General features: G+C 39.1%; 1 gene segment (V, D, J or C); it reads right to left on the reverse strand.

Moving 5' to 3' along the window:
- LOC123943474 overlaps positions 1-13,979 on the reverse strand; it is a 1,358,446-nt gene that overhangs the window by 1,001,679 nt on the left and 342,788 nt on the right.

Consider the following 13,979-nt stretch of genomic DNA (forward strand, 5'->3'; position numbering starts at 1 on the left):
GAGGCATGTGGAACCTATCCTGTAATGGGGATGGATTGATTTTGCTTATTGTATACTTTACCATAAATACAGAGAAAATCAACATGGTGTAGGCGTATTTTCATGTCTTTAACATCCACTCTCTCTGCGTCCCTCCAGAATCACCTTTGTTATTACCTATCATAAGTTCGATGTGTATATTTGACACGAGATCATTGGCCCACATACAGCGTGTGTGATATATAAACACAGGTGTGACAATCAATATTATTGACAGTGAGTGCATCAATTCTTCCTAACATTTCCAGCATTTCCCCCTGGAATTCCTTCTTCTCTTTCCCTTGTTTATCATATCTCCACATAACTATTGTTCCTTCTCAGGTCACTTTATACTAGCCTTAATTCTATAGAATTCATAAAGGGGTCATTGTACTCTATGTACTATTTTGTGAGTCATCTTTGCCCCAGAATCGATCCTTGTGAATACAGTCGTGTTGCTGTCTGTATCAGGAGTCACTGGTTTTAATGACGGACAGCTCTGAAGGCAGCAGTTGGAAGCACCAGCTGGAGGAAGATCTGAAAGAGCAGAAAGAAGCCACTTGCTTCAACCCTCATCCGCACACCCTCTTGACCCAGGAGTTTTTTGTTCCAACAAGAGAAGAACTCCCTTGTTGTTCAGGAACAGATTCTGCTGGCTGTGGAGAAGAGAACTGAAGACAGAAAGAGGTGGACCAGAGAAGGTTGAGTTAGAAGCTCAGAAAGACCTGTCCATGGAAGATGCGAGGAACCAGGAGGGAGAACAGCAAGGGAGGAGCTGTCCTGCTGCAGAAGAAACCTGTGCACGAACAAATCTGACACTCAGGCACCAGCCTGTGGATGTTATGTCAAGTGGCCAGCCTCTGACTATGCCCATAACTCCCACATGCTCCACTCAGTTCCACTGCTAATCTCAGATGTGAGCTGCAGTCACCACCTGGGAACAGCAGCTGCTTCTTGCCTCAAACCAGGAGCCTTCTTTCCTTCTCTACAGTGCACGTAGACTGGCCATTACTTATGAACTCTACTCTTTACATGTACCTGCTCTTGTGTATGGGGACAGAACAGCACCCATATTTTGCCCAGGCCAGTTCTAGGCACCATATAATGTGGTCAACCTATCAGACATTCTTTCCACTAGTTCATGCAGTGAACATTATGAAGAGGCCATTATAGTCTCAGTGATGATGTAAAAAAAAAAAAAAATACATGATTTCCAGATCCCGACTATTCTGAAGACCCACAAATGAATACAAAATGCAGATCCTTTATTCTTTACCCAGAACTCTAGTGTACAGTTCTGTAACTGTCGTGTAATTCATTAACGAATATTTATTTGGTTCTAACTGCACAAACTGTAGCCCTGCCTGGTCTCCGTGAATACAGCAATGAACAGAAATAGAAGAACTTGCCTTCATGGGGCTTACCTTTGAGGAGGGAAGACAGACCATAAGACAGTAACAATCCTCACATTCTCCACATGGTAAAGGATTCTCTGTCGACTTTGGTGTGGAGAGTAGTTAGGAGTGGGATAGGGATGGGAGCTTGGAATCTGGAAGGTGAGGAGATTCTTGCTGTTGTCCAAGTGAAAACTGATAGAAGCTCAGTCCAGGGTGGCAGCAGTGAAGGGGTGAGAAATGGTTGGATTCTGAGTGTGTCTTGAGCTTGTAACTGGCAAGACTTGCTGACTAATTGGCCATAGAATGAGAGAAAGAGACAGTTAAGGAGAGCACTCAGCTATCAGCCCCAGAGTTTGGGGTCTCCCTCCTTCATCCTGTGAGAAGGGCAGTTCCACTCCTGTCCTTGTATCTCTTGTGGATTCCTGGGGGATTTGTTCACTGTGTCTCGTGATCTCTGGCTTTGGTCTTTCTCCTTCTGTCCATGATTTGGTCCTTTCTGTCTGCCTATCCTCTCTAGCATTCTCGTCCCCACCCTGCACCTTATATTAACAGTTCTCTATTGCATCACTATAATTCATGTATTTTCATCTGGTTTAATTTTTGTAATATCATTTGCCCACTTTTTATTTTTCCTTCATTCAGGTAGGAGAATAAATGCAGCCCTTATGTTGAGGTTTCTGGAAATAGTGTCCTTGAGAAGCACTGGTGGGGAGGATATTTCTACCTCTTTTCCTCCATTCCAAACTACCCCTTCCAGAGACAAACATGATGTGATGATCATGGGTGACTGTCCAGAGAGTTTACATTACTTCAGTGCAAACAGCTTAGAATTGAGACATGGGTATCCACTGCCACCTGCTTCCCAGAGTCCCTCTGATTCTGAGTGACCATCTATGTCTCCTCATGATGGTCTGCCTAGAATTGGGATCTCTCTCTCAGGACCACGTCGGATTACCTTCCTTTATGGTGCAGCCTGCCCTTCATTCTGAAGCTCAAAATCTGCACTTTTATCTACCAGAGAATGTCAGAGTCTTCTCCTTTTAGGCCATACCCTCGAGGGAGCTTGTCCTGGCACACTCAGAGCTCATTCTGGAATTTTCCTTAGCAATGAACATATCATCTGATAGGAATTTACTAACTTTTCCTGAGAAATAAGTTTGTCATTCTAGCTTATCCATTTTGCAAAGCCTAGCTCATGCACATATTTAAATTGTTCGAATTCCCACAATTTCTGGGAAGGACCTTCTGTTGTTGAAAACTTGACTGCTGTTTTGTTCTATTGAGAGGTTCACCACAGTGTGTCCCTGCAAAGTGGAGCTTTGCTTGATAAACAGGTCTCCACTGGAGCTGCTCCTGTGTTTAATGGAGAGGAGACCTGAAAACCTCATTGGACCACAAGATAAGATGCGACTGATAATTGTCAGACAGGAAAAGTACGGTGGGAGTGTAGAAATTCCTGTTGGAGGTGAGATTTAAGTTCTTAAAGATGTTTCTTTCTTTTTAAAGTGAAAACTACCAAAATACAATATGTTTGAAACAATTAATATAATATAGACCTTAAAAAAGAATCACTGGTTTTAATGATTACCACCTTTCCAAAGAATGGACATAGCAAGATTTTATATTTTAAGAAGTTGTTTGGGGGTCGAATTGTTTCCAGTGTCTGATATTACAATAAAGTTGCTTCTCCCACTAGATATGTAGCTGAAGAGCTCAGAAAATGTATTATTTATATGCTTTCCACAACAACCATGAACCTGAACAAGATGCAGAGGAATAATTTTGTATCACATGCAAGTTTGTCTGCTCTGTTTGGTTTCTACTTTACATAGTTGTTTTTGAACACTCAATTTCAATCATGGGAATATAAATAAAACATAATTAATATTAGTCAGTTTCTGTGAAGATGCTATAAGGACATGTGTAATATATTTATATCATAAGTTTAAGGCATTTTTGGAAAAGCATGATGCCCATAACTATACTAGGGGCTAACCATGGAGCAGAAATCCAGGGTATCATTTATATCAATGGATTAAATAATCAGCATATAATTCAAATCCCTGTCCATTAAGGGAGTTGTTGAGTCTAATTTTTTGTGGCAATGATATCAGCCTGTGGACAGAATCTTATTTCTGATGTGCGATCTGTGTCTCTGTGGCAATGAGACGATTCTGTTCAGGGAGACAGGAGAAGGTATGTTGGGACATTTCTTCTTCTCCCAAAGATACCTTCAGAAGAATCTCTCCTTTCTCCCAGTCCCTGTTTGGGCCTCCTGTCACCTTTGGGAATGCTGCCACTATGTCCACCCATGATGGGGGTTACCTGGCATTTGGAAGTGCCATAAAATTGATTTTACATCAAGGTACTGGAGGCAGTCTGGCTGTCACTTCCCTCAGATCATCTGCAGTCTCTCACCTCTTTGGTGTCACCAGGAGGTATCGAAGCCTTTAGTTAAATGTTGTGTTGTAGCACGGTGCAATGTAGAGACAAATTAGTTACAACATTGATTCAGTACATGGAAAGAAACTCAGGAAGAGAGTCAGAATATTTCCTTCCCATGTATCATCATCAGCAACAAAGTCCTGGGGAACGTGAGAGGTGGTACATTGTGAAACCAGTCTTCAGGATCCCATAGAACACAGGTAGATGGACTTAATACCATGTCCACCCTCCATGGCATGTGCATATGTTTTATTTCTTGTATGTGCACTTTCCCACGTTGTGAAGTCATTCCTGAAGCAAAGCCTCCATCCCTTCCTGCAGATGAAAGTCTTCTTGATCTGTCTTTCCATCCGGGGTGATATCAGCTTTATATCCACTGGCTGAGGTTCATACCTGTCAGCTGTCATGATGGGGTAATGGTGCATGGTGTGGTTTAGAGTCAGATATTACATGATCATCATATCCACAGTCTCTGGAAAGGTTGAGAAAAGAGCATCCTTAAAGTAAATTTACACAATCTCTCAGAGATGCATGTACTGTTGTCCAAAGATACTCCCACTGGCCCTGATGCTTAGTGGTCAATGGACTCAAAAACTCATATCTGATCTCCCTATGACATGGGTCCTTGTGAGGAAATACGTTTAGGAATATTTCCTCCAATTCTAGTCTCTGCCCCATTGCATTCTGCTGTGGGGACATATAAAAAGGATTCATGCATCACATCCCTACTAAACTAACAAAATCAGTCTGCGTGTCGACTGTGAGATTTTTTAAAATTATTTTCAGCGTAACAGTACTCATTATTTTTGCACCACACCCAGTGCTCAATGCAATATGTGCCCTCTCTATTACCCTTCACCTGGTTCCCCAACCTCCCACGCTCCGCCCCTTCTAGACCCTCAGGTTGTTTTTCAGAGTCCATAGTCTCTCATGGTTCATCTCCCCTTCCAATTTCCCTCAACTCCCTTCTCCTCTCCATCACCCCATGTCCTCCATGTTATTTGTTATGCTCCACAAATAAGTGAAACGATATGATAACTTTTTGATGGATTCTTTTACTTTCTTTCTTTTTTTTTATTCATTTATTTGTTTATTTACAGCATAACGTGTTCATTGTTTTGGCATTTTTCAACATTTCCTTAGCAATTCGGGGTCTCTTCTGATTGCATACAAATTTTAGAATTATTTGCTCCAGCTCTTTGAAAAATACCGGTGGAATTTTGATCGTAATGGCATTAAAAGTATAGATTGCTCTAGGAAGTATAGACATTTTAACAATGTTTATTCTTCCAATCCAAGAGCATGGAACAGTCTTCCATCTTTTTGTGTCTTCTTCAATTTCTTTCATGAGTGTTTTGTAGTTCCTTGAGTACAGGTCCTTTACTTCTTTGGTTAGGTTTATTCCCAGGTATCTTATGGTTCTTGGTGCTATAGTAAATGGAATCGATTCTCTAACTTCCCTTTCTGTATTTTCATTGTTAGTGTGTAAGAAAGCCTCTGATTTCTATTGATGAACAGACACTTCTCCAAAGAAGACATACAAATGGCTATCAGACACATGAAAAAATGTTCATCATCACTAGCCATCAGGGAGATTCAAATTAAAACAACATTGAGATAGCACCTGACACCAGTTAGAATGGCAAAATTAGCAAGACAGGAAACAACGTGTGTTGGAGAGGATGCGGAGAATGGGGAACTCTCTTACATTGTTGGTGGGAATGCAAGTTAGTGCAGCCACTTTGGAGAACAGTGTGGAGATTCTTGAAGAAATTAAGAATAGAGCTTCCCTATGACCCTGCAATTGCACTGCTGGATATTTACCCCAAAGATACAGATGTAGTGAAAGGAAGGGCCATGCGTTTATTGCAGCAATGGCTACGGTCGCCAAACTGTGGAAAGAACCAAGATGCCCTTCAACGGATGAATGGATAAGGAAGATGTGGTCCATATACACAATGGAGTATTATGCCTCCCTCAGAAAGGATGAATACCCAACTTTTGTAGCAACATGGACGGGACTGGAAGAGATTATGCTGAGCGAAATAAGTCAAGCAGAGAGAGTCAAATATCATATGGTCTCACTTATTTGTGGAGCATAACAAATAACATGGAGGACATGGGGAGATGGAGAGGAGAGGGAGTTGATGGAAACTGGAAGGGGAGATGAACCATGAGAGTCTATGGACTCTGAAAAACAACCAGAGGGTTTTGAAGGGGCGGGGTGGTGGGAGGTTGAGGAACCTGGTGGTGGGTAATAGGGAGGGCATGTACTGCATGGAGCACTGGGTGTGATGCCAAAACAATGAACACTGTTATGCTGTAAATAAACAAATAAAAAAAAAACAAAAAACAAAAAAATAATTCCAGGGTCTGAGGTCTGCTGAGTCACAAGAAGGATGTGTGGCACCATTATGATACACAGATCCTAGGCAAAGAGCCTGGGACCTGGTTGAACAGTGAGTCTAAGTGCAGGCTTTCTGCTCTGATTTGTCATAACCAGTGAACCACAATCTGACCATGTGACCTCTTTCCTGAGACCTGTGGGCAAATGGAAAAAGGTATGAGACTTTCCCCTGGAGGAATAACATGGGTCCACATCATAGGAGTCCTTAGAAGTTTTGAAACTCAATCATGTGCTTGAGATACAGCAGCTCAGACACAGGTAGGGTGAACATGGGTTTCAGATGGAAACATTGGAGAGAAAGGGGTTGATTGCCTTTCTGTGAGGACTCACTGAAGAGTGGGGTGTATGTGAAATTTCAACCTCTGCCTAGAGAGCAGATGCCTTATTCAACCTACCCATCAGTGACATGAGGAAGCAAAACAGTGGCACCTAGTGGAGGGCAGACCTGCTTACACCAAGCCCTGTTCCCTGCTTCCAAGATGTGCCTTTCCATGAGGACAAAACCCCTGAGAATAATCATAGCAGGCACCTCCCCCAGAAGATCCACAGAACAATTCCATCTCACCAAGTCTAATGATCATGAAATGTGGAACACTTTCAGTTCCGGGGAAGTATGCTTACCTTTCTTTGTTTTAATTCTTAAGTTATTTATTTTTATTTTTATTTATTTTCTGATTCATCTTTCTTTACTTTTATATACTTGCTCCTTACATATTTGTGGGTTTAATTTTTAGAAATACACATACTTATTTTTTCTATTTTTACTTTTTTCACTTATATAGATCCTAGAAAACAGGATCCAAGGGCATATTAAAAAGATTATCCACCATGACCAGGTGGGATTCACTCCTGTGTTACAAGGATAGTTCAACATTTGCAAATCAATTAATGTGATAAACAAATCAATAAGAGGAGAGAGAAGAACCAAATGGTCCTCTCAATGGATGCAGAAAAAGCATTGGAAAAAATCCAGCATCCGTTCCAGATTAAAATGCTTCAAAGCATAGTGATAGAGGGAACATTCCTGAACTTCATAAAATCTATCTATAAAAGACCCACAGCAAATATCATCCTCAATGGGAAAAAGATTGCAGCCTTCCCATTGAGGTCAGGAACACGACAAGGATGCCCACTCTCACCACTCTTGTTCAACGTAGTATTAGAAGTCTAGCAACAGCAATCAGAACATGAAGAGAAATAAAAGGTATCTAAAGTGGCAAGGAGGAAGTCAAACCCTCTCTTTTCACAGATGATATGACTCTTTATATGGAAAACCCAAAAGACTCCACCCCCAATTTTCTAGAACTCATACAGCAATTCAGTAATGCAGCAGGATAAAAGTCAATGTACAGAAATCAATGGCTTTCTTACACACTAACAATGAAAATATAGAAAGGGAAATTAGAGAATCAATTCCAATTACTATGGCACCAAAAACCACAAGATACCTGGAAATAAACCTAACCAAAGAAGTAAAGGATCTGTACTCGAGGAACTACCAAACCCTCATGAACAAAATTGAAGAAGACACAAAAAGATGGAAGACCATTCCATGCTCTTGGATCGAAAGAATAAACATTATTAAAATGTCTATACTGCCTAGAGATATCATTACTTTTAATGCCATTGTGATCAAACTTCCACCAGTATTTTTCAAAGAGCTGGAGCAAATAATCCTAATATTTGTATGGAATCAGAAGAGACCCCGAATTGCTAAGGAAATGTTGAAAAACAAAACAAAACTGGTGGCATCACGTTACCTCATTTCAAGCTTTACTACAAAGCTGTGATCACCAAGACAGCGTGGTACTGGCATAAAAGCAGACACATAGACCAGTGGAACAGAGTGGAGATCCCAGATATGGACCTTCAAATCTATGGTCTAATAATCTTTGACAAACAGAAAAAAATATTCAATGGAAAAAAGACAGTCTCTTCAATAAATGGTGCTCAGAAAACTGGACAGCTATATGTAGAAGAATGAAACTCGACCATTTCTTACACCATACACAAAGATAAACTCGAAATGGATAAAAGACCTCAACATGAGACAGGAATCTATCAGAATCCTAGAGGAGAACATAGGCAGAGCCTCTTCGATATCAGCCACAGCAACTTCTTTCAAGATATGTCTCCAAAGGCCAAGGAAAGAAAAGCGAAAATGAACATTTAGGACTTCATCAATATCAAAAGCTTCTGCTCAGCAAAGGAAACAGTCAACAAAACAAAGAGGCAACCCACAGAATGGGAGAAGATATCTGCAAATGACAGTACAGAGAAAAGGTTGATATCCAGGATCTATAAAAAACTCCTCAAACTCAACCCACACAAAACAGATAATGGTGTCAAAAAATGGGCAGAAGATATGAACAGACACTTCTCCAGTGAAGACATACAAATGGCTGTCAGACACAGGAAAAAATGTTCATCATCACTAGCCTCAGACAGATTCAAAATAAAACCACATGGAAATATCAACTAACACCAGTTAGAGTGGCCAAAATTAGCAAGACAGGAAACAACGTGTGTTGGAGAGGATGTGGAGAAAGGGGAACCTTCTTATACTGTTGTTGGGAATGCAAGTTGGTGCAGCCACTTTGGAGAACAGTGTGGAGATTCCTCAAGAAATTAAAAAAAGAGATACCCTAAGACACTGCAATTGAATTACTGGATATTTACCCCAAAGATACAGATGTAGTGAAAAGAAGGGCCATCTGTACCCCAATGTTTATAGCAGCAATGGCCATGGTCGCCAAACTTTGGAAAGAACCAAGATGCCCTTCAATGGACAAATGGATAAGGAAGATGTGGTCCATATACACAATGGAGTATTATGCCTCCATCAGAAGGGATGAATACCCAATGTTTGTAGCAACATGGATGGGACTGGAAGAGAATATGCTGAGCGAAATAAGTCAAGCAGAGAGAGTCATATGGTTTCACTTATTTGTGGAGCATAACAAAGAACATGGAGGACATGGGGAGATGGAGAGGAGAAGTGACTTGAGGGAAATTGGAAGGGGAGATGAACCATGAGAGACTATAGACTCTGAAAAACAACCTGACGGTTTTGAAGGGGCGGGTGGTGGGAGGTTGGGGTACCAGGGGGTGGGTAATAAGGAGGGCAGGTATTGCATGGAGCGCTGGGTGTGGTGCAAAAACAATGAAGACTTTCAGGCTGAAAATCAAGTAATTAATCAATCAATCAATTAATTAATTAAAAAAAGAAAAGAAAACGCTCATACCACATAAGAGAAATTATCAGTGTCCATTTTTTTACATTATATAAATGTATTCTAGTGAGAAAGCAAGCAGATATAATTTCAACTCTTCATGGAAAACCAGAAATCAGTAATCAATATAAATTAAAAGGAACATCTGAAAGATCTCTAGATGATGGCTATAATAATAATCTACAGGACATGAATGATGAAAAATCAGGTATGGTTTGTAATGGTTGTTGAATAATAGGGTTTTCATAACTATCTGAGAGGGGAAGAGAAATCCACATTTTATTTTTTTATTTTATGTTTTTAAATTTATTTATTTATTTTCAGTGTAACAGTACTCATTGTTTTTGCACCACGCCCAGTGCTCCATGCGATATGGGCACTCCCTATTAATCTCCACCTGGTTCCCCCAACCTCCCACCCCGGGCCCCATCAAAACCCTCAGGTTGTTCTAACGCTTCCAATTTTAGAATGTCTCTGAAGACAAGAAAAGAAGTGAAGAGAAGCTATCTTAATATCAATAGTATGCTCAAAATTTCTGAAAAAGGGAAGAAAGAAAATATTGAACAGTTTTAATGAAATATACACATTTATTGTCAACAATAAACACATAAGGTTTCCACAAAGAGAAATTATCCAGTGCTATTATTCTATCACTAAATGATAAGCAAAACAGACTGTTAATCAACAAGAAATGTTAGTCATTACTCAGTGAATAAGGAATGCAATATGGACAGAACTTCATGAAGTGAGCATATTGCAAACCACAAAAATCTGGAAGCATGTCATAATTAAATAAGTTTGATAAACTATATACAACAAAAAGATGGTCCAAGCAGATTACATAGCTTGTATTCAATTCAACAGATGGCCCGTGTGACTGACCAAATCACCTAACAGCAAAAATTGTGATTTAATGAATACTGGGAGTACTGTTGGAATTTAGTTGTTCTAAAATTTATGTAACTCTGAAGTATCAACTCTATTCCACAATTCAGTAATAATTATAAACCTCAAAGCTCTTATTTGTAAGTAACATAAAAAATGTATCATCTCCCATCAAAGATATAAAGAATTGTAATAAATATTGAAATAAACTGGGTAATTATAAGAAAGAGGAAGACATTATTAATTTATTTGAAAATAACTTTATAACCCCTATGAAGTGTTACTAAATATTCATCTAAATAAAATTTAAAGTAGATATTAAAAAAGTTGTAGGCTTTCACTGCTAGGATATATGAGGCAGAAGAAAGAATTAGAGATATAGAAGACCAAATGACAGAGAATAAAGAAGCTGAGCAAAAGAGGGACAAACAGCTACTGGACCTGAGGGGAGAATTCGAGAGATAAGTGACACCATAAAACGAAACATCATTAGAATAATTGGGATTCCAGAAGAAGAAGAAACAGAGAGGGGAGCAGAAGGTCTATTGGAGAGAATTATTGGAGAGAATTTCCCTAATATGGCAAAGGGAAAAAGCATCAAAATCCAGAAGGTGCAGAGGGACCCCTCAAAATCAACAAGAATAGGTCCACACCCCGTCGCATAATACTAAAATTTACAAGTCTTAGTGACAAAGAGAAAATCCTGAATGCAGCCCAGGAAAAGAAGTCTGTAATATACAATGGGAAAAATATTAGATTGGCAGCAGACTTGTCCACAGAGACCTGGCAGGCCAGAAAGAGCTGACATGATATATTTAGAGAACTAAGTGAGAAAAACATGCAGCCAATAATACTATATCAAGCTAGGCTACCATTGAAAATAGAAGGAGAGGTAAAAATTTTCCAGGACAAACAAAAACGGAAAGAATTTTCAAGCACCAAACCAGCTCTACAGGAAATATTGAAAGGGGTCCTCTAAGCAAAGAGAGAGCCTAAAAGTAGTAGATCAGAAAGGAACAGAGACAATATACAGTAACAGTCACCTTACACGCAATACAATGGCACTAAATTCATCTCTCTCAATAGTTACCCTGAATGTTAATGGGCTAAATGCCCCAATCAAAAGACACAGGGTATCAGAATGGATAAAAAACCAAAACCCATCTATATGTTGCCTACAGGAAACTCATTTTAGACGTGAAGACACCTTCAGATTTAAAGTTAGGGGGTGGAAAACAATTTACCATGCTAATGGGCATCAGAAGAAAGCTGGGGTGGCAAACCTTATATTAGATCAATTAGATTTAAAGCCAAAGCTTATAACAAGAGATGAGGAAGGACACTATATCCTACTCAAAGGGTCTGTCCAACAAGAAGATCTAACAATTTTAAATATCTATGCCCCTAACATGGGAGCAGCCTACTATATAAACAAATTAATAACAAAATCAAAGAAACACATCAATAATAATACAATAATAGTAGGGGACTTTAACACTCCCCTCACTGAAATGGACAGATCATCCAAGCAAAAGATCAACAAGGAAATAAAGGCCTTAAATGACACACTGGACCAGATGGACATCACAGATATATTCAGAACATTTCATCCCAAAGCAACAGAATACACATTCTTCTCTAGTGCACATGGAACCTTCTCCAGAATAGATCACATCCTGGGTCCTAAATCAGGTCTCAACTGGTATCAAAAGATTAGGATGATTCCCTGAATATTTTCAGACCATAATGCTCAGAAGCTAGAACTCAATCACAAGAGGAAAGCTGGAAAGAACCCAAATACATGGAGACTAAAGAGCATCCTTCTGAAGAATGAATGGGTCAACCAGGAAATTAAAGAAGAATTGAAAAAATTCATGGAAACAAATGATAATGAAAACACAACAGTTCAAAATCTGTGGGACACAGCAAAGGCAGTCCTGAGAGGAAAATATATAGCGGTACAAGCCTTTCTCAAGAAACAAGAAAGGTCTCAAGTACACAACCTAACCCTACACGTAAAGGAGCTGGAGAAAGAACAAGAAAGAAACCCTAAACCCAGCAGAAGAAGAGAAATCATAAAGATCAGAGCAGAAATCAATGAAATAGAAACCAAAAAAACAATAGAACAAATCAATGAAACTAGGAGCTGGTACTGAAAGAATTAATAAGATTGATAAACTCCTGGCCAGATTTATCAAAGAGAAAAGAGAAAGGACCCAAATAAATAAAATCATGAATGAAAGAGGAGAGATCACAACCAGCACCAAAGAAATAAAAAGAATTATAAAAACATACTATGAGCAAATCTACGCCAACAAATTTGACAATCTGGAAGAAATGGATGCATTCCTAGAAACCTATAAACTACCACAACTGAACCAGGAAGAAATAGAAAACCTGAACAGGCCCATAACAAGTAAGGAGATTGAAACAATCATCAAAAATCTCCAAACAAAAAAAAAAGCCCAGGGCTAGATGGCTTCCCATGGGAATTCTACCAAACATTTAAAGAAGAACTAATTCCTATTCTCCTGAAACTGTTCCAAAAAATAAGAATGGAAGGAAAACTTCCAAACACATTTTATGAGGCCAGCATCACCTTGATCCCAAAACCAGACAAGGATCCAAACAAAAAAGAGAACTACAGACCAATATCCTTGATGAATACAGATGCAAAAATTCTCACCAAAATACTAGCCAATAGGATTCAACAGTACAATAAAAGGATTATTCGCCATGACCAAGTGGGATTTATTCCAGGGCTGCAAGTTTGGTTCAACATCCACAAATCAATCAATGTGATAGAACACATTAATAAAAGAAAGAACAAGAACCATACGATACTCTCAATAGATACTGAGAAAGTATTTGAAAAAGTGCAGCATCCCTTCCTGATCAAAACTCTTCAAAGTGTAGGGATAGAGGGCACATACCTCAATATTATCAAAGCCATCTATGAAAAACCCACTGCAAATATCATTCTCAATGGTGAAAAACTGAAAGCTTTTCCGTTAAGGTCAGGAACACAGCAGAGATGTCCATTATCACCACTGCTATTCAACATAGTACTAGAAGTCCTAGCGTCAGCAATCAGACAACAAAAGCAAACTAAAGGCATCCAAATAGGCAAAGAAGAAGTCAAACTATCACTCTTCACAGATGATATGATACTATATATGGAAAACCCAAAAGACTCCACTCCAAAACTGCTAGAACTTGTACAGGAATTCAGTAAAGTGTCAGGATATAAAATCAATGCACAGGAATCAGTTTCATTTCTCTACACCAACAGGAAGACAGATGAAAGAGAAATTAAGGAGTCAATCCCATTTACAATTGCACCCAAAACTATAAGGTACCTAGGAATAAACCTAACCAAAGAGGCTAAGAATCTATACACAGAAAATTACAAAGTACTCATGAAAGAAATTGAGGAAGACACAAAGAAATGGAAAAATGTTCCATGCTCCTGGATTGGAAGAATAAATATTGTGAAAATGTCTATGCTACCTAAAGGAATATACAAATTTAATGCAATCCCTATCAAAATACCATCCATTTTTTTAAAGAAATGGAACAAATAATCCTAAAGTT

Source organism: Meles meles, chromosome 6 (assembly GCF_922984935.1).
Source record: "Meles meles chromosome 6, mMelMel3.1 paternal haplotype, whole genome shotgun sequence".
NCBI classification, from domain to species: domain Eukaryota; kingdom Metazoa; phylum Chordata; class Mammalia; order Carnivora; family Mustelidae; genus Meles; species Meles meles.